Consider the following 18,961-nt stretch of genomic DNA (forward strand, 5'->3'; position numbering starts at 1 on the left):
GGGGGGGAGCAGAGGATATTCTGCTGTTTAAGTTCAGACTTTTGCAAGTGAGCTTGAATCCTAATCCTGAATGCTGAAGCTGTTCTGTACTCTCATGCATCACATCAGCTAACAAGCCAGTTCCTAACACGCTCTCTCCCTTAAAAAGCGTCCATATTTGGCTTCTGGCTTTCACTTTTCCTCAGGAAAGTCTCAGTAATTCAGGCTTTCTCCAAGGGGAAAGCTCACCTAGTGTTCACACAAGCCAAGGAATAGCAAGCTCCTCTCAGCTGCTGGCAGCAGAGCAGACCCTTTGGGGTGGAACGCCAGGACCCAGGGACTGCAGCCACTTTGCCCACCTCTGCCTTCAGGAATTACTTGTTCCTTTTTCTTCTGGGAAAGGAGAGAGAGGAGAAAAGGAGCTAGGTGTCCCAGGAAGATGAACAAGTCAAAAAGAAAAAGAGAGGAGCTAGAGCTCCAGTGAGTTTGAGATGTGCTGCTTTAAGTGATTCTAAGGTGTAGGAGAAGCCACTGCCTCCTGCAGCACCACAGGCCTTCTCTGAAGGATTTTTTTTTCCACTACAAGCTATTTAGCCCCTACATTTCTCAGTATGATTCACTCCCTCTTTGGGAGCAGAGTCATTCCTTTGTCTCTGCCTTCCAGCTCAATGCCAGATCTGCAATGTGCCTGATAGATAAATCGTGCCCTATCAAGAGCAAGTGAATTCTTGTCTATCACTGTACCTTGATCCAGTGTACAAAATCTTTTTTATCAACTCCTGGAGACGTGGGAAGCAGCTGGAACTCAGGATCCTTGGGAGGAAGGGACAGCTTATCAACCATCTCAAAAATAGAAAGGTCAGACTCAAACCGAGTGACACAAACAAAGCCCATAACTCCTGCCAGCAGCATGAGCAATGCAAACAGTGGATGCCTACATCTGAAGCAGAAAGTTTTTCCAGTCACAAGCAGAGGAACGTGTTTTAAGTGGCTGGCTTTGGGCCTTCTGTTTTGCTTAAACTTCCAAAGACAAAACCAAGTGATGCTATATCCTGCTTTATGAAAGCGCGGGGAAAGGGAGACCGAACATATCCCCCAAGTCCAGCCCAGCCCAGAGAGAGAGAACAACAAACCCTCTTGCTCAGCCTGCAGCCCATATTTATCTACATATCCCACTACCGTAGCCTGTAGATTTGTCCACATGGGAAATACCTGCTGGGCTTTGGGCTGGGCTCGAAGCAGCCGGGAGGATAACACGTTCCAGCCAGATTACGTCCACGTGGAGCTGAAGCACTAGGTGCCACACATCCCAGCGCTGCCTGGGGCGCAGCCGGGTCACCCAGCAGCGCTCACGCCCTGCCGAAAGCCCACCAGACCACTACCGCATGTAGTATCACACTCAGTCGCTCTTTATGGGTGCTTAGCCTCTTTAATTACCACCACAGCACAGAAGGACCAGCCCGTCAGCTGATGCAAGTGGGCCTCACAGCCTCCGCCACAGCAGCGCTCATTTATGCCAGTTCAGAAGCCACACGGCCGTTTCCAGTTTTCAAGCTACTGGTAACTTTTAATCCGTGCAAGTATAAGCAGAAGCACAAAATAAGGAAGTGATCCACCAGAAGGAGTCCAGGGTGAGGAACCTCCCTGGAGAGCTAGCACCAAGAACAGCATGGCCTACTCCGAGAAGTATCGCGCAGCGTCAAACAGAAGAGAATGACCAAGCTCTGTTTCAAACCAGGAGCTTCACTCACAGAAGACAGTAACTCTGCCAAGCACGGGCATTAGCAGAACACTGCTCCAATTAGAGCCGAGGTGCCATGCCAGTTGTTTCCAACCCCCCCTTTTTTTTATATATATATATATTTTTCAAACAAGTGTTTTGGTATTTTGCATTTTTCAGCAGAGCCCCAGTGTCCAGTTTCAGGGGGCAGGAAAATCTCACGTTAAGAGCTTCCAGTTTTTTGCCTAGGTATGCAGAATTATCATTATCTCAAGCCTAGGTGCATCACAAAGGCTCATGACTAGAAGGCAGAGGCAAAGACCCCACTTGTACCACTTTTCACGTAATCAGAGGGCTTAGGTCAACCTCTTGAACAACTGGGGTTAGCAGCATATAGTTCTGTTGAATAGAACTCCTGGGTTAATTTTTATAACAAACAAATGTTTATTAGAAACTGCAGAAGTACAGTAAGGGACTGGCACAGGGAGGGTTAGGCTATTTCATTTGCAACTGTCCTGACCTTCAGAGGGGGGAAAAAAATAAAGACGATCCCTTCCAACATAACGCAGTTGCCATAAATACTTATACCATGACAAAAGATGTCAGAAACAAGTTACTGACGTCGCTGGATACGTAGCCAAAAGGAAGCTTCATGCCTCTCAGACTGAGCTGTAGAAAAGACTGGCAAGTTTTATCACAGTGTGATGAGATATGCTACTCGAGAGTCTAGACGGCAGGAAAACGCAGCTGACATTGACCATACAGTACTACTTTCTTTGAAGAAAGTACTTTTCCAAATGATATAGAGTTGTCTAACTTATTGCCAAGTACTGCAGCTAAACTGAGCAGGATCATGAAATGGCTAGACAGGTTGATGGAGAACTGGTTCACCAGCAGCTTCAGGCTGCATGTCCCCGGCTTTATCCTCTGGCTCAGGGGATTTCCAGAAGCAGAGGGCACTCCAGAGACTTCCCGCAGTGTCTGCTACTAGCTAGATGGACCTTTAGGCTGCCTCGTACGTTGCATATATTCAGCTGAGACTCAAGATGTAGCACTGTACTTTTCACAGCATTTGTGAGGCTCAGCTCTGCCTCCTGGCCTAGTGTTGCGGGGTTTTACAGACTTGTTTCGTAGACTGTCTCATGTTTAGTTCTTCCTCCTGTCTCTTGTGAGCTTGAACAGAAGACAGGCCCCCACCTCCGGAGAACAGACACCTCCACACAGGGCTGCTCTGCTTCTTGTTTGTGGAGTATTACAACACACTGTGCAAACAAACAGCCTAACCTCCGATGAAACGGACATCTTAGATAAAGTCCTGTATTAGTCACGCTGATGTTGCAATCATTGACATCATGGATAAAACAACCCAGAGAAGAGAACTATGAGAACCTTCCACCACTGCTTATTAATTTTAATTATAAACAGACTCCTGACAGTCTTGTGCTAGCCCAACAGCTAGTTGTGCCTATCTGTTGTTGGTCATCTTAGCTCAGGACTACACTAGAATAGATTTTCTGCCACATCTCTGGAGTAGGCTACTTGCTATTGCAACTTTAGCCAGCAAAACATGATTTATATCTGCTTATTCAACAGCTACCGGAACAATTCCTTGCTGCTATAAAGATATACCCTCATTTCACCTCCAGATGACATAATTGTAAGGCAAAGGTTCCTGGTGGCAACTGCACCATCAGCTTTTACATAGGAGAACATCTTTGTTCAGGATGGTACACCACCAAATGTTGATCCTGAACGGAGCTGTGGTTACTGCCCTCTGGCAGAGTTGCTCTGGGTCCAGATGATAGAGAGAAGTCTCTAGCATTAACAAAATTCACCAATAAATTCATTAAACTGTTTTAAGTTAAAAGTACCTTTTATTCGACACCCCCCATACACACATTTCCTAAGTGAAATATAGCTGTGTGGATTCACAGGCACAGGAGATGTGATGCTCTTACAGCTTTTGACCTGATACTTTTATGCAGCAAAAGAGGTGAAAAGATGACACAAAGCCCATGCACATGAATTACTGAACCACCTTTGCAGCAGGAAAAAAAAAAAAAAATCAAATCTTTTACATAGCAAAAGCAACAGGGAGACAGTTTATCTGGCTAAAGCAATAGGGCAGGGGGATAAACTGAGATATCTGACTGGTTTTCTTAGGAATGTGTGACTAGTTACACAGATTGTGCAGCTACTCTGTGTCTCTCAGCTCCAAAAACAAGGCCACAGAGAAAGAGATCCAAGGCAGCTCTAAAGGAGGAATGACTGCATTGTGTCTCAGCTCTTTCTCTGGGTAGGATGGGTGAGGCTTCTTAATTTTGTTGGCATAGCAGTCTAGCATTGCTAGGCATGGCCACAGCATGATGCCCAAACAACAGAGTCTGTAATAGCATTACTCTGTACTCGGACTGTTTGCATGCGTTCTTTGTAAATAAACAGTGACTCATAACTGATGGGCTTGGAAAAGCCAGGGCAGGGGTTAGAACACAAGCTAAGTCATCGTCTTCTCATTTGCCCAAAGATACCATCATATTTAAAGAGACTGACTGCAGCAGGGTGACTCCAGAGAGGAAGCAACTCTGGATGCTGAGGCCAAATTCTCCTGGCTGAGGCACAATCCCAAGCAACAGCAGCACAGCTGCTAGCAACAGCAGCACAGGCCTTGCAGCATATCCCACAAAGGCAGATGTTCGCACTATAGTCTCACCCAAAAGTACATCATCTCCTTGCAGTTGCGTATGCCATTCCGCCCTCCACATAGCTACACTGAATTAGCACTGGGCAAGTGAAAAATTAGCTACATCTTCTACTACAGCAGATACTAGACAGAAATTAACGTTTAACTCTTGCCTGCCTCATACTACAGGCAAATAATTACAGGCAATCTAGAAACAACTTGATGGTTTCTCATTTGGAGGACAGTGAGCACCTTTGTTTACCCTACCATCCAAGGAGCTCCATGAATCAGAGAACTAATGAAGTCTGATCTCATATGGATTTAGTATTTGGACAATTAGTTTCTGCATGGATTTTTTCCCCCCCCTCATGGCTACTAAGATTTGAGTCTGTTTCAGCCTCTTATTTGGTCAGGGTATTCTAAGGCCTCTGTCCTCTGACTGTGCAGTTTCAGGAATCTTGTAGGGACCTTTAAAAGCCTTACCGTTCTTTAAGCTTTTCACTGAAGCTGGCCACCGTGTTCAAAGTCACTGGCAGACAGTCAGCACAACTCTCTTGTCAAGTCTCTTGTCATTATGAAGTTCAGCTTAAAACAAATGGAAAAAGAAACCAATAGTGAGTAATACAATAGAAGAGAGTCTAGCAAAAATCCTTTCAAACTCAAAAGAACTGCAATACCAAGTTTCAAACAAAGCATCAAATCAGAAAATTTTTGCTTGTAGCATACGCACACCACTGTGTCCCCTCAGTTTCCAGAGATTAGCCTGAACCTCCAGACCAAACAGTTAGAACAATCTTGATCTAGCTACCAGATCTGTAGCTCTGAATGCCCAAACAGTGGTGAAAGACTTCAGTCCAAATCTGGAGTCTTGTGCCTAGCATAAAACCTCCTGTCACAAGAGGAGAGTCAGTCCTTTATCCTTGCAGCCCATCACCCTGCTGGACTGCCTGGTACCACAGCAGAAGCAACAGTTGTATGTAAATGGACTGCTGATTCACGCTGTGACACTGGTCTCTTTTCTTGTCCCCCACACACTATCTCACCCAGCACAAGTGAGCTACAAAGCCAGTTTAGCCACTCCGCACCCTCAGGACTCTCCAGCTGCAGGGCTGTTACGGTACGAGTGGCAGGCTGAAGGACTATATGACATTCCCAAAGCCAGGCCACCCCTAAAGCAGCACTTCAGGACAACAGAGTCGCTCTGAGCCTAGCAAGTGGGGCCTTGGGACAAGTCCAATGCTGGACATCTGGCGATGGCATTACCACCCCTATTTCTAAGGGCAAATATACAGTACAAGAATTCTCCCACTGCCAAACAGCATGCACCACACTGCCACACACTTCCAAGGACAGTGTCGAGATGTTAGAGGAGAAACATGAGTTGAACATGAGCTAGCAACATGTCCCCATGGCAAAGATGACCAGTGGTATCCTGGGCTGCACTGAAAGCGTTGCCAGCAAGTTGAGGTGATCCTGCCCCTCTACTCAGCCCAGGTGGGGCCACATCTGGAGTGCTGGGTCCAGTTCTGGGCTCCCCAGTAAAAGAAAACCATGGATTTACTGGAATGAGTCCAGCAAAGGGCTACTAAGATGATCAAGGGCCTGGAGCATCTCACATACAAGGAAAGGCTGAGAGCTGGGACAGTTCAGCCTGGAAAAGAGAAGGCTCAGGGGCAATCTTATCAATGTGTATAAATACCTGACGGAAAGGTGTAAGGAGGATAGAGCCAGACTCTTTCAGTGGTGCCCAGCAATAGGACAAGAGGCAACAGGCACAAACTGAAACACAGGAAGCTCTGTCTGAACATGAGGAGAAAGTTCTTTACTGTGAGGGTGACTGAGCCCTGGAGCAGGTTGCCCAGAGAGGTTGTGGCATCTCCATCCTTGGAGATATTCAAAAGCCATCTGGGCAGGGTCCTGGGCAACGTGCTCTAGGTGACCCTGCTTGAGCAGGGGGGTTGGACTAGATGATCTCCAGAGGTCCCTGCCAACCTCAACCATACTGTGAAACAGAGGCACAGATCTCTGCTTAGGGCAGCCACCCAGAAGAGTGGTAAGCAGGCCTTGGGACCAAAGGCCACAGGTCCCAGTCACACGCTAGCCACACCACAAAAGGCACCAAGGAACCTGAGCCTAGATTTCCTTCTGCAGCTATCTGAGTACACAAATGGGCAGACTGGCCAATATAAAGCAAGGTTAAACCTGATGGGCACATTCCCGTAATCTCACCTCTAAGTTACAGTTGTGACTTATGTAAATGCATCTCTGTTAATCTGAGTAAATTAAAACAGTGCTTCAGTCGCAATCAAAATACAGAACTCCAGGAGATTAATATCCATAGCAGGATACGAAACATAATCCTGGTAATATGAACTATCCAAGTTTTTCTGGGACTACAGTAATTGGCATGAAACCAAATTTTCGGCAGGGGCAGGGAAGAGGATATTTTCAGGGCTTTGGTAACCTTGGGCCAGGGCTTGCAGCAGGGGAGCACAGTGGGTCTGCATTTTCGAGGCATTGGTACCACTGTCCCGTTCCTGCTGTGGAACTCCCTCCAGCCGGCCCAAAGCCTGACACGCCTCTCTTCCTCGAAACACAAGAGCTGTAATTTTCTTCCTGGTACTTTAACCCAGACTCTTTACGCCCACAGTGGAAGAACTCCTGGTTTTTAGTCTGTATTGAACTGGTGTCCTCTACTGCAGGTTGATGTAAAAGTGATTGTTGCTTTGGTGATGCCAAAGAAAGTTTAGCTGCAAGCCGTGCAAGAGCTGCTCCCTGCCTTAAAAGCCAGTTCCCCCCCCCCCCCCCAAACTGCGACCTGAAAGGCACGCTGGATTTGTTCCTTTGCATGTACTACAGTAACAGTGCTATGGGCTAAAAACTGCCTGGCAGTCACCTCAGGCAGATCCGTCCTCAGATTTCATCCTTACCTTCTCCCAGTAGTTTTAGTTAATTATTCCCCGCAGCCCAGCCCATTCTGGAGTAGACAGACTAGCAAGCATTTATTCCTGTCCCTGAAGAGAGCAGTAACACCAAGCAGCAGAGCCTCTGGCAGGTGGATCTCCTGCCCAGGCAGGAACACGTCACCCGTCCATTGCACGGGTATTTCCCTGGGTGCTCCCACTCCAAGCCGCAGCACCCACGGAGCGCGCTGTGCTCAGCTCCCAGAGAAGCCAGCGGCTAATTACCGGCTGCGTCTGTAGCCTGTGCGAGCTGTAAGGTTTTGCCTGGTTTTAATTAAGCCAGCTCATTCTTTTTTCATGAACAGTTAGGGGGAAGGTTCTCCTGCTTACTTTAGAGGTGTCTGAAAATACCAGGTGAGCAAGCGGGCAGCGGGCAGCTCGTCAGGACTAAAGTGCCACTGCACTGGACACAGCCACCTCCACGGAGCATGGGTCAAGCCCTGGGCGAGTGCCGTCCTGCCGATGCTGTGGCAGGGCAGCAATTACGAGCTCCCAGCAGTTCACACGCAGCCCGATGATCTCCAGGTCCAGGGGAAGCCGGCACAGGCGACAAAAAGAAGGAAGCCCCCAGCTGCAGGGACAGAGCCGGGGCTGCCGCACTCTGCCTGCAGGCCACAGAAAGAGAAACAGAGCCATGCTAAGACCATTTATTTGGGCTTCCAGCGACCTCGCCCCACCTCCTCACTCTCCCTGGACCCAGTGGCTGCCTTCTCCCCATCCTCGCCCTTGGTAACAGCCCAGCTGAGCTCTTCACTAAGCCCCCTGGGCAGTCCCGTGGGCCACTGCACCACCCCAGAGGTGGAAGCCAGGACCTGAGCTTGGGCAGGGCAGGGAGCACGCAGCAAGGAGCGACCCCAGGTTGCAGAGAGCTCGCTGCAGCACCAACAGCCAAGATCTCCCCACAAGGTACCTTACTCCCGCAAGCACCCTCCACTGAGATAAATTCAAATAAAGGTTCTTTCATTCAGAGGACAATCGCTGCTTGCGAGTCAAGTAACTGGTGGGACAGCTCCTTGTTAGCAGCCCGGATTTATATTCAAGAGCAACGCTAGTGATTACTTTAATAAAGACCCTCTGTGTTTCAATACCGCTTCTCCAGCACCACAGCAGCCCAGCAACATCTGAGGCTACAGTAACTGTTAAACTGTTGCCCTGTGGTTTGGGCGAAAATCTGCATTAAACAACTCTCAGGACTTATCTCGAGATGAGCTAACCAAAGTTGAGCAAATGAGCGATCTGCTCTTGCAACAGAAAGCTGTGTAAAGCCCCAGGCTACACAGACCTTTGCCGGCTCCGCCACTGCAAGAAGTCAAACCCAAGCGCTGCCCAGCCTCATCTCCTATCCAAAGCAACACCAGATACTTCCTGAGGAGGTGCAAGAACCCCAACTTGCCTCCTGCATAGGTCTCAACGGGCCCCCAGTACCTGGGGACTGGTCTAAGCCTGGAACATGACACCTGTTACTCCCTCAGGAAAGCATCGCCATTCCTTGCAACACCACATAGCCTTGTTTCCCACTTAATAACCCGAGTTAGATGCTCCATCTTGTTAAATTTATGGCCTCAACAATTTCTGCAGTGAGACTCACATAAGTAGGCTCAGTTGATCAAAAGTTAAAATGATTTTTCACAGACCAATAACCCTTTAGTTAAGCTCCACCATTTCCTGGATACAAACCCCAGACAGGCAGATGTGGAAAACAATATAAAGAACAGGTTCACAGACAGTCTTGGGTAGCTACTTGCTGCCATCAATCATGCTGGAAACAGTAACTGTGCCCATTGTATTTGTAGATTGAAAGCTAGACTAAAAAAACACAACAGAGAAAAATAGGGCAGCCTTCACAAGATCTGCTTGTCTCACACCCCTGCTGCGGTATTTAATATTGTTGAAGAACTGCTCCATGGCAGGGTCTCATCTGCTTTTCCTTCGGAGTAGCTGCATGCCTGTCCCGAACAGGTGCACTTGGCAAGTTTATGGAGATGGCTCTTACATATTGAATGAGCAACTCTCATTCAATAGCCACACATTTATGGGACAGTTTCCAATCAAAGCCTTCCTCTAAGCAAAGATAACAGGCTAGCCTCAACGTGCTTACCTTTAATACATGTCAGCTCCAGGGCCCTGCCATCTACAGCATGTAACGGCCTCATTGTGCAAGGACCCAACACACTGACATGACAATACCAGCCTCAGGGTACCCCCCCCCCCCCATCTACCTCCAAAGATGTTGTGATGGGACCTTTTCCTAATTCTAGCTTTGAATAAGACTTCCAAGCTGTGTGTGGTATGCTGGCAGATTGCATGGCACTGTCTTTAAGCGGGATACATGCCTGCCTGCTTTCCTAATGCTCTCTGTGGGCACACAGGCATGGGAGATGTCTCTTTACTCTAAGTGAAAACATACTGTTCAGTTCAAGCTTTCTTTGGTTTATTACTTCCTACACCAACCCAAAGGATGGCCTTCACTCTGTTTTATTGTGGCATGATAAGACAAGGAGGACTGCCTGCCCTTTAGTGAGACAGCTAATAAACATCACAACCAACAGGCCATGCCTTGGAAGCCGCAGAGCTCTGATTAAACAAAGCCACTAATTTAGGAGAGGGATCAGTAGTCTTTCAGAAAAGGACTGGCTTTCTTTCCCAAAGCAAGAACTAGACTTGGTTTAGGCAGCAGCCGATGAGACACTTTCTCCCAGAGCTGCAGCTGATCTGCCCGAGTTGCGCAGAGACGAGGTACAGGGCTCCCCAGGCTGCTGGGCTCCAGCTCAGCAGGTCCGGCACCGGCATCCATGAGCCACTATCCACCACAGGGTGCTTTGACTCCCCCCTCCCGCCCCTCTGGATAAGGAATAGCAAGGCAGGAGAATTGGAATCTGCAAGAGAGATCTTCATATATTAAATAGAAACCACCAAAATCAACATGCTGAAGCGTGGGGAGGACAGAAGTCAGAGACAAATGTACACGTTGTTATATCTAGACAGCACAAGATACACTGATCTAAAACGAAGACAAATGGCTGCAGGAAATGGACACACGTTAAAAAAAGAAAGCAGCTCCACAAGAAACAGTATTCTGCAAAAAGATCAGTCACGTCTTCCCACATGGAGCAGCTAGGCTGCAGGGTCGTGCCGCTGAGAAGGGGCAGGGGAGTCTGTGTCAGGAGCCTCCTGCAATTAGAGAGGCTTAAAACACCCGGGCTTAGCACAGGGGCTGAACGCAGTGGCAGCACAAGCACCCAGCGAGGGGTGGCCCAGCCAGGCCTACGACAGTGAGCAGTGACATAAGTGTGATGGGGACATGGGAAAGGGACACAGCAACACCAAGCTGGAGGGGGTCAGACCCTTCTGCTCTCTGTCCAACCCACCTCCCCATACACCTTTTCGTCTCCAAGAACCCAGCATATTAATGTCATTTCCTAAAGTAACACAGTTTATGTGGTCATGCTATCTCACACTGATTTCTTGTGAAGCCCTCGAGTGACTTCAGCTTCTCCTTCCGTCAAACTTGTCTGTCTCAAAAATATCAAATTCCTACAAGCTTTGAAGGGAAAGAAATCCCACCGTGAACAGGTGGAGATGGGAGCCACGTTAGTGCCTCTGTTAAGGAAAGAGCTGCAGCTGCTCTACATGGCTGCTGCTCAGCCAAACACGCACGCACACACACACACATTTCTCCATGCAGAAGCAGTCAGGGCACACGGTGCCTCCAGCCCAGCTAATATTTAGGAGATATGGGAAAGAAATGAGGATATACAAAGGGTATATATCAGAGTTTTTGCAACAAGGGCAGGTATGAGTGAGGTTGGACTTCACTGAAGCTCTTGTTCGCAGAGCAATTTGTTCCTTGCTTAGGTTAGTTGAGAGCTTACACCAAGGGCTTTCTCTTTTCCCAGTGGGTATCACGAGGTGTCAGCTCCACTGCACGAGAAAGGAACCAGAACAGCCCTAGGGTAACGGCACCGGCATGACTCTCAGATGAATTTAGGTTCAGGTCCCAGTTTTACTATTAGCATCCAGACACATTTCCTTGTTCGGTGTCCCCTTTTCACCTCTGACAGGACAGGCTCGTCTCCCAGTAGGGACTACTCCTCCATCACACGTGGTGCAGGTCTCCACCAGGCAACACAAGTCACGCAGACACACAACCAAGGCAAGACGGCAGAACTGACCTCCTCATTACTGAAACCAAGCCCAAGACAGACATTAAAGGACAAAAACTCTCACCATTAACCAGCAAGAGCCAAGTCCCTGTTTGCTACCTTAATGCACTATTCCCACATTACAGGGCTCGCTGGATCCCGGAGAGTTTGCCTGCTTTTGGTGTATCACACGTCCCTTCCCCCCTCTGCCTGCTCAGCCTGGGATGCATGGAGGGCCAGGCTGCCCCCCACCTCCCCCCAACGAGCTTTCCACACTTTTCCAGAAAGAGCCACTGACTAGAGGAGCCCTATTATATTTCTCCTACTTTTGAAATTGTTTTTTTCCTTCCAGCTGATGATGACCTACATAATAAACAGGTCACTGGAACACAAGAGATTTTCTCAGAGGCGCAGAAGAAAAGCCAAGCAACTCCCTCGCTGTGTGTGCTTCTGAGGACAAAGTGAAGCGCTCTTTCCCAGGGGTCCTATTCAACAGCCTCCTCTACGCCCAGCAGCCCAGCTCTTCCTATTGGAAACCAGTGGGATCCCACTGGGGACACTACCGGACCCCAATCAGAACATCAGGCTTATTAAGGACTAGCTGCAATGGGGGGACCAAGGAGAGCTTCAGGAACATAAATGCTCCTCACATCAACTGTAAACATGCCATGCGCAGCCTGTACGCACATGTGAGCCCAGGCAACGGCCTGCCTGCCCGAGATTCAATCGGTTGGGCAAGGCAAGCTCTCAAACAAGCAGAAAAGCAAGAGAAGAAGAGAGCAGAAAGGAGACGTGAAGGGGACAAGTCCCCACCATGATCCCCTTGGTGCAACCTATCCCAAGCAGAAAGACAACTCTGGCTGTGGCAGGTCTGCAGATCACAGGAACAAGAGACCTAGTCATTCCTAGCTGGAACACAAGGGCCCTACCTGAGGAATCTGGCAAGCAAGGGAAAGCAGGGTTAGAAGAGTTTGAACTTAACTTACTTCCCAAGTAATTTCTGCTCTGTTACAGGAGGCATTCCTAAAGGTTCAACACAATAATCAGAAGGAATTGAGTAGCCCTGAGAGAGGAGACACCTGGCATATCCCTTCAGCAACAGTTTGGCTCAAGGTCCAGCAGCACAGAAATGGACTGTCTCAAGATGTTGTCTCTAGCACCATCCTCCCTAATCTTGCACCTGATCTCTCTCCATCTTCAGTCAACCTCCTAGATGAGAGACAACACCAAGAAAGATGCAGGCCAGCATATTTAATCCCCATACTAACTGGCACACTGCATGCAGGAAGCAGCTAGCTACCTATTCAAGGGTAAGGCAAGAATCTATTAGATAAATGAATGTAATGTGATCTCGCCTGGGGCTCAGAGACAATCCCAGAAGGATATACAGAGCGAGTAAGCAGAGCAGGCAAGGATAAGAAGCGCTCTCAAACAGCCCAATAGCTCAGAGAGCTCCTGTAACAATAGTGCAAGCCTGGTAACTAGGTCACAGTTATGATCCTTAATTAATCCTGAAGAGACCCCATCTGCTACGTGAAACACGACAGATAAGGTAGCTCATTAAAGCCACAGGCAGGCCGGGGGTAATGCCAACCCTAGTCTAGCCCCTGGAAGTGCTGGGACAAGATCTTGTCTGGCAACGGCATCTGCTTTGCCCAGCCTGCTCTCCGCCAGACTCTTAGCCAGCAGATGCACCACGCTCTCCCCATCTCCTCCACGCAAGAGAAAGCAGCTCAGAGCCAGTTCACAAGCCGCTGCCCAAACCATACTGACATAAAGCCATAAAACAAGAGATTCCAGATGGAAAACAGCCCAGAGGCAGGCAGGCAGGGCTGGGGCTCCAAGAGGAACCGCAGATCCCAGTGCTGCACTCCCCGTGACCCACTGCTCCCCCACACCCCTCTGTGCTGGGGTGTACTACCCCGAGTAGCCGCTTCCACTGACTGCACTGGCAGAAGCTAACAAATACCAGCTTCTCCACATGCTCTACCTCAACCTGAACAGGGGTTTAAGCTAACATGCTGGGCTTGCGGTCACAGGCTCTGAGCAACAGGCACTGCAAGGAGCACAGAGTTCAGCAGAGAAAAGGGCATTGCGCTGCAGCTGCACTCAAGAGAGGTTATGTGCCAGGAGGGCCAGCTTGTTCACTTGGCAAAACGACCTGCCCCTGACCATGACAGCAGAGAGTCCATCTGCACAAGAGGTGGCAGAGACCGGCCAAGCACAAGTGCATGGCTGGCTCCTGGGAGAAGAGCTTGTGATCTGCTCTGCCTCCAGAGCTTATGAGGTTTTGCATCTATACCTGATCACTGTCAACATTTTGATCTGCTTACACCCGCCAGTCACAGGGAGATGAGCTGAGATACTGTTGATTGAGTTTAAGCCCTGCTTCTCTCACCTGAGCAGTTTAAAAGCAGTCACCATCAGCAACAACAGCAAAACCAAGAAGGGCTCCTGAGAACTCAGCACAGAACAGGAGTACTAAAAACAACGGTTTCAGTGGAGGAGCGTGTGATTAATTAACCCAACATTGACAAATGTTGGGAGATGGAGGCAGTTTAGTACTAAAACCATGTCTCCAGGGAGCCTTGTTAATGGATCACTAGTGCTCACTACCACCCCAAAAAGCACTGTATTCAGCATCCTTGCACAACTGACAACACACCAAGCTGAATGAAGCATATTAAAGGTTATCACCATTCTCAGACAGTCGTACAGGTGGCTTGGAGCAATCTGCAATCCCAGAGGTTCCCAAGGGAATTCAGAGGGTTTACACCCTTTGCTCACCTGCAGAGAAACAGCACACTGGCTTGTCACACCAAGTACCAGCTTCTCCTCTCCCTCCTCCAGCCAAAGTGCAATTCCAGAAACTATGCAAACCCTGAAGATCCTCCTCGATTTCAACACAAAACAGCATGTGGATCCAGAGAACTGGCTCACCTCTGTTTGTCAGAGTTGCTGGCTCTGTTTCATGGCCGACGTGGTGACTGTCTCCACACAGTTACCCCATCCTCTGCCAGTGGGTCTCAGTCCTTCAACAGGTTGGACAAGACAAATGTCTGCTTCGCATCTTCAAGCCTGGCCTAGCAAGTCTGTGCTGGTAACTGCACAGGCTGCTCAGCATGGCACCTTTCCCAACCACTCACACTGGGCTTCCCAGTTCTCCATCCCAGATGCAGGAGCTCAGGCAACTGCTGACATGAGGTAGAGGATGCATCTTTCAAAATCAGAAGCAAGTCTAGCCCTAGCATAGGCAAATTTACCTTCTCCGAGACATTGTCACCTTGCAAAATACAACTTTGCAAAAAAGCCCTACCTCACACCAGCCCAGACACAGAGTTTGCTCAACATAGTCACATTGGAGGCAGAACTAACCTTTAAGTAATGAATGGGCTGTGAAAAACTTGCCAAGAAAACCCAATTGCCTCTCTATTTATTAGATATTGAAATAATTCATGCCAGTTGCATTTATTTGCAGACTTCAAGGTGCCAAACAACAGAAATACAAAATTTAGCAGGGCTTTGGGGGAAACAGTTCAGCCACTGCTTAAACGCTAGCATCCCAGTAACAGAACAGCCTTGTGGAGTTAAAGTGAAAGTTTGCTTGTGCTGCTGATTGCTAAAGAGACTCTGTTACCCCTCACCCCAAACCACCTCTACATGTAGACACCAAGCCTCCCCACCACATTCTCATGCAGCTCAGTGCTCTCTCCCTGTCTGAGCCAGGAGAGAAGGTGAGACTGATTAGTTGGCCTTTTTTATCAGTGCCAAGAAGTGGATGTCTTAGGAAAAGTCTCCTGTCTTAATATTGGACTTTTTTTTTTTTTTTTTTTAATAAAAACACTATACAACTCCACGCTGGAAACAAGATGCAGCTTTTTAAGAACATGAACTCTAGTTTGTTTGTTCAAGTTAGACTTCCAAGCAGAGGAATAAACTTGTTAAGATGAAAAGTCTTTAAAAGTCAATGTTGGAGATACTTCCAAAAAACAAACAAACAAAAAATTGCAATGACTACACTCTGGTTCCACTAGAATCTTTTGGGATGGCTTACAGGAATTGTTGGGCAAAGTGCTGTAACTTCTAAGTCTGAAGAGACTAGATTTTTCTAAAGTATATACAAGCTCCCTAAAGCTAGCACAGCACTACATAGAACCTCAGCACACCTGGCAAACCAGCGATCCACACCTAACGCTAAGCCAGCAACACACACAACCCCTTCCTCTCCCTCTGTCTTTCCTTACCACCAATTTGACATGAGAAATCAGACACGGAAGTAAAGGGAATTACTTAGGCCTGTGCTCTTATTTGTGCTGTGTCAGTCAATTTCTCAGCTGATCCCTTTCAACTCTTGCCATGCAATGTTCTCACTTCCATCTCTTTCTAGGAGATTCCCAGGAATCAGCTCTTTTCTTCTTCACCTGGGGCTGAAGCAACATGCAATTCCATGAGAAAGTACATGCATCTTACCCAATACTAAGTGGAGGATTTCCTTAAATAAGGCCTTAGAGACTCCAGGTTCTTTATCAGATGTCTCCTAGAGATACAACAGCAACACATTAAACTGTTTCCAATTCATTCCCACCACCCCAAGCCAACACCTGACTAAACTAAGTTTGCTCAACACACCAAGACACAGACTTTAAAAACTTACTCCTCTGGGCCCTCTAATACTGTAGATTACAACTGGAATAGTGTTCAAAGCAGCTGGAAAACTGCCAGGTCAAATAAACTACATCAAGAACAGGCTGCCTCCTGGGTCACAGTACCCCAGGAACCTCCCATCCCCAGCTGTCCTGGCTGGTCCTCGTTTGTAATCCTCCCAGTGCTGCCTGTGCTGTTTGGCAGGCAGGATGGCCCAGAAAGCAGAGCCCAGAGCTTTGCTAGTCTTAGGCTGTGTTTGTAAAAAGTGTGAATGGAGCATTTGCTAGCTTTTCCAAGAGTTCAGTACAAAGGAAAGCCAGGAATGGAAGCTGGGTATATGAGGACAGGATAACTGCAAGAAACTTGAATACATTGCAGAGTTTTCTCTGGTCTGGAGATAGGATGTTCTAATTTCCTTTCTTAATATTTAAGCACTGGCCCCTTCTCTGCTACTGCCGACACTCTTCTCATTTTAATAACTTCTCACTGCCCTTCTAACTTTATCTGTAATCTTTGGAGCACAAGGAGAAGAAACAGGTCTTCTGCCTCAAAGGTTAAGCAACACAAGCTAAAGCAAAAGAGCATAGTAAGGCCCATGGACAGAAGGAAGCAATGCTGAGAACAAGAGATGGAAAGATTTGCAGTGGAAGGACACCGGAGGAGCCTGTGGCTCATCCTTCCAGCTGTCTGCCATGGCACACAGGCCGTGGGGTTACTCAGACTCTCCTCTCACTCAGAGGAGTGGGTTTGGACCTGTGATATTTCATACTCCCTGTCACCATACACATCCATGCTACTTTCCTCTCTGGAATATCTTCTCTTACAAGGTAGGCATCCTTCTTCCCTACTGCTTGGCCACTTCTCTCTCACCCTCTGGATTATTTCTTTCAAGGAGCTACAACTAGTTCTTTAAGTATAACGTTTCTCTGACCATTGATGGGAACAATAAGAGATCAAAAACTTCCCTCTGTTTATTGCTTGCTTTCTGCAAGACTCTTTCAAGGGAAGCTATATCCAATGCTCTGCAATAGCTGGATAAGAAGAGAAGCCATCCAGGCAACAGAAAAGCCCTGTTGCTTCAGTGGCTCCTGGTTCCTGGGGTAACACCCACCAAGGAATTCATAGTTTTGGTCTAGGAAGGAGAGGGATTCTCCCCCACCTTCTCACGTTGCCAACAGGTGTTTCATTCTGAAATGCTTTTCCTTCTATTCACTTCAGTAAGGTATCGTTGATTCTTACAGAAGATATTAAAATACCATGCATGAGAAGAACAAGCCTTTGCTGAAACAAACCACGACAACTAGCCTTGCTTACAGTTGTACTTTACCTACAACAGGCTTTTTAAGGTGGCAGCTTTTTTGAAACCCTATCATTTTCATCTGCCCAACAGATGTCAGCAAAAGCTAGGCCTTCACAGGATTCCTTTATCCTTCTTTCCTGGCTGAAAAGGCAATCTTATCTGTATTACTCCACCTGGAAAAAGAAAGTAGTGTCTACATCTGCAGGAAACAGCAGAGTGCTGATTAAAACCTGGTCAAGTCAGGGAATCTCCATTTTGACAAAACTATACCAATTCATACGGAGGATTTAGCTTACCCTGTAAAACTGTATGCGGGGTGGTGACTGGGGAGGAACGAGAGCACTTGAAAATGCTTTTGCCTTGTAAGGTGTCTGTATGGGGCCCACGGAACAGGTATAGAAGTCAGGGATATGATTTTCACGGGGTGGGAGAGACAGAAAAAAGTATGTCATTGATTTCTGGCAATCTTTTGATTGACAGAAGAGTCATAACATGGCAATGCTTTAAGACAGACTGCCAATGGGCCCCATCACATTAAACTCCTACCTGCCCGAAATTCCTCCAGCATCTTGCATCTTCCACCGTTTGTGTGTTGATTTCTTGTTTTCAAGGACTTCTACAATCCTGTCTCTGCCCTGACTTCCATCTTCCTGTCAATGCCCAGACTCAAGCACATCTGAGGAGCTGTGGTAGTCGCCCAGAACTACCTGGTGTAGCAAAGATGTTTTACTGCATAAACATGACTTGAGTTTCTCTGGGCCATTCATTCAGGCAGGGAAATTACATGCACTTTTTTCTCTCCACAGTCAACTGTCCTTCCTATATAGAGAGGAGCAGGCTATCTACTTAAGAGATCTTGAATTGCTTTCTGAAACTGCAGCTTTAGAGAGCTCAATTTAGGAGCTAAGTCCTTTCCCGATCCTCTCACCCCTTTGTGCAAGAAATACTCACATTCGCTCTTTGGAAAATACTTTTACTCTCTGCTAACTACATAGAGAGTTCAAGCTCCTCAACTGGGTGTAGAAGGCGATCTCTCTGCCTAAGGAGGTAATGAGGAAAAAGGAAGACTGAAAGATGCAAGAATGACAGGCTGAAGCCCACAATAATCCTAACGAAAATATACTGGTTGGAGCCTATTGGTCCTAAGAGAAGGAAAAAAAGAATGCGAGAGAAGTACAAACAAGGGTGTGATTGCAAATCACTGTATGTGAAGCAAAGCTAACATTAGCTGGAAGAATTTTTGTATCAATTCCTGCGATGTACTGCAAACAGCAAGACAAACTTGAGGATGCAAAATGAAAAAGAGACTGCTGACGGATTTCCAACTCTGAGGCAACTTGAGAAAAGTTGGGGAGATACTCTGTAATTAAGATAAACCACTGCTGGATGTGCTAATCAGATGGGCTTAAAGTTGCAGCAGCCCTAATGTGGGAGTAGTGCCCTCCAGCAGAAAGGCAGGGTGCCTGTATGAGGGTGGCAACAGCTTCTCCTGTCCCACCTGAGCATGAGTCAGACTGATGTAATGGGGCTTGC

This window comes from Dromaius novaehollandiae, chromosome 12, assembly GCF_036370855.1.
Source record: "Dromaius novaehollandiae isolate bDroNov1 chromosome 12, bDroNov1.hap1, whole genome shotgun sequence".
Classification (NCBI taxonomy): domain Eukaryota; kingdom Metazoa; phylum Chordata; class Aves; order Casuariiformes; family Dromaiidae; genus Dromaius; species Dromaius novaehollandiae.